The sequence below is a fragment of the Desarmillaria tabescens genome (assembly GCF_030435595.1).
Source record: "Desarmillaria tabescens strain CCBAS 213 chromosome Unknown EV420scaffold_145, whole genome shotgun sequence".
Classification (NCBI taxonomy): domain Eukaryota; kingdom Fungi; phylum Basidiomycota; class Agaricomycetes; order Agaricales; family Physalacriaceae; genus Desarmillaria; species Desarmillaria tabescens.
In genome coordinates this window covers 46,337-49,520 of record NW_026848444.1, presented here as the reverse complement: position 1 = coordinate 49,520, position 3,184 = coordinate 46,337, and the positions used below count along the sequence as shown (strand labels likewise).

Sequence of the window (3,184 nt, the reverse complement as noted above, 5' to 3'; positions counted from 1 at the left end):
CCCAAGATGCGGAAAGACGTGGAAACTTACATCCGAGGGTGCAAGGCATGTCAAAGGATGAAAACTGATACACAGCAGAAAGCAGCTCCACTACACCCCAACACTGTACCATCTTGACCTTGGGAACACATCTCAGTCAACATGACAGCCTGGTCTGCTAGATTTCTGTTTGAAAGGTGTTAGTTGACAGTTAATTGTGATACATCAGGAGTGTCAGTTTACATCCAGCCCATATACAGTAATTCCATCAGGATGACAAAGTGGCTTAGTAAGCTTCCCAATCTGTGTCAATGATGGCATCATTAGAAAAGAGGGCAATTCCGGGAATTGAACCTGGGACCTCAAAAATAAATCCAACAATATCACATGACTTTCTCGAGCAGACATGCTAACCACTACACCATACTGGCATTATATAAATATCTTTTCATCTCTATATATACCCTCCCTCCCTTAACATTTATGACCTCATATTGATGACCTCCCTTTGCTCCGCTCTGGTGCGCTCTTTTGCCTTTTTAGGCTCCCCAAATCAGCCCATCAATTTTGGCTGGATCCAGTGGCAGTGCCGCATTTTCAATACCCAAAATAGGGGCTATTTTCCGGTCAAAACAGCTATTGGGCTATTCTCAGGCTACTGGCTGGGCCAGGGGATGGCACTATAATCTGTATAGACATAAACAACATAAAATAGAGCCCTCTAATGATACATAGGAGCCCTGGATAGTGGGATAAAAGGGTAATATAATGAAAATCGCATAAATATTCGCTTTTGGGGGCTGCTGCATGCATTGGATCGGCTGGAGGACTTCACCAATCGATTCCCTGACCTTGAAAACACCCAAACGACCCCTCCACAGTACTTTTGGCACACTTTATTCCTGGAGATAAACGAAAATATTCGCTTTTTAGGGTGCAGCATGCTCCAGATCGCTTTGAAAACATTACCAGTTGATTCCTATGCTATAAAAACCCTAGAATACATCCTCCTTCGTAATATAGGTCCAGTATAATACAGTATAAAAGGGGGTATTAGGGGGCATACATCGCTTATTTTGTTTTTCGCACTTCGGATGGCCTGGAGAGCATCACCAATGGATTCCCTGATATTAAAAACCCCAAAACGACTCCAGCATTCATTTATAGGGTCTCAAAAACGACAGAAATAATGATATTACAGTTTAGGAGGAGCACATGTAATAAATCCTATTTCTTGGCTTCGGACCACTTCGGAGTTTTGTCTATTGTGTTTATTGACCTAAATAACACTCAAATGACCCCACAGGACAAAGGAAACCATCAGAAATACGTGATAAAAAGAGTAATAGGGGGATGGAGGAGACATACCTTATATTTCGCATTTCTAATAGTTAGGGAGGGTATTCTTGTTATATAACAGACTATATATATTGTACAATGGTGTGTACGAAGCCCCATGGATATCCGAAATGTATTGAATGAGATATGAGCAGATCATTCTGTAAAACAGGAGGAGCACATCCCATATTTCGATGTTCTGCTCATTCTATGGCCTGGGGATCATGGATTCGGATTCCTTGACCCAAAAAACAGTAGGGCCACCTATCATCCATGGTATTCAGATGTTCAAACTCCGAAGTACAAGATGTTCTCTCATTTGTCACTTATATTGTCCTGTAGCTACATATGGCTGTATGTGTTATCTGGGTAAAATGGCTCCTATGGATGATAAGTGCCTCTACTGTTTTTTGGGTCAAGGAATCCGAATCCATGATCCCCAGGCCATAGAATGAGCAGAACATCAAAATATGGGATGTGCTCCTCCTGTTTTACAGAATGATCTGCTCATATCTCATTCCCGACGATTCATTTAGCATTATAGCCATCATATCAAACCCCTAACTCGTCTTACTGGTAAAGAAACATGGACCTGGGGAAAAGCTCAACAAGACGCCTTTGAGACCATCAAATGACAATTCCACGAAGGCATAATACTTATCATCCCCAATGACCACAGAAAATTCCATGTAGAAGCTGACTCTAATGAAGGGGCAATTGGTGCGGTATTATCACAGGAGCAAGAAGATGGAAAATGGAGGCCTGTTGCATTCCTATCCAAGGCACTCTCCACCATGAAATGCAATTACGAGATCTATGATAAAGAGCTATTAGCCATAATGATCTCGTTAGAAGAATGGTGCCACTATCTTATGGGTGCTGAACAGAAGTTTAAAATTTGGACTAATCATTCCAACCTCCAATACTTCCAAAAACCACAAAAGTTAAATGGACAGCAAGCCCGATGGGTCACTGAGCTTGCAGAATATGACTTTACTCTCCATCACAAGCCAGGGGCAGCCAATAAAAAGGCCGACTTACTGAGTTGAAGGGCGGACCATGATCAGGGCAAAAAGGACAACGACAATATCGTTATCCTAAAACCTGAATTCTTCTGAGCCTTGATAATGCCTACAGAGGAGGAAGTCCATGGGAAAATTGCCAAAAGTATAGGCAATCCTCAACTATGGGATAAAGGGATCTCTAATTCCCTTAACCATGAAAAAAGAGTCCAACAGAAAGGAAAACTGTTGTACTATGATGGGAGGATCTATGTCCCTAGAGAGCCCTCATTATGAGGAGAACTCATATCACATGCCTATGATCATGTCACTGCTGGGCATCCTGGAGTGGCTAAAACCCAAGAATTGGTACTTCGAAATTACTGGTGGCCCAGGATGCATCGGGACATAGTCAACTATGTGAAAGGGTGCGAAGTCTGTCAGAGGACCAAGTCAGACAACCGAAAATGATCTGCTCCCCTTCATCCCAATGCAACACCCTCATGCCCATGGGAACACATATCCGTCGACCTAATCACTGGACTACCTGACTCTAAAGGCTACAACATGATCCTGGTAGTGGTCGACCGATTCTCTAAATACAATGTGTTCATTCCCTGCACAAAGGAGATTGCATCTATAGGATGGGCAAAAATTCTACGAGATGAAATTATTTGTCGATTTGGAGTCACTCTATCCAAAATAATTTCAGATTGGGATCCCCAATTCATATTGAAATTCACCAGAGAATTATATGCCCTAATGAACATCTAAGACAACCCTTCCACCACTTATCATCCACAAACGGATGGTCAAACTGAATGAGTTAACCAGGAACTTGAAAAGTACCTACATAACTTCATCAA

At 42.1% G+C, this 3,184-nt stretch overlaps 1 pseudogene across 1 annotated transcript; it reads right to left on the bottom strand.

Annotated features, from left to right (window-relative positions):
* Positions 1-312: 312 nt before the first annotated feature.
* EV420DRAFT_t312 lies at positions 313-410 on the bottom strand (annotated as a pseudogene). The gene has a single exon. The product of its transcript is annotated as a tRNA-OTHER (tRNA).
* Positions 411-3,184: the final 2,774 nt, after the last annotated feature.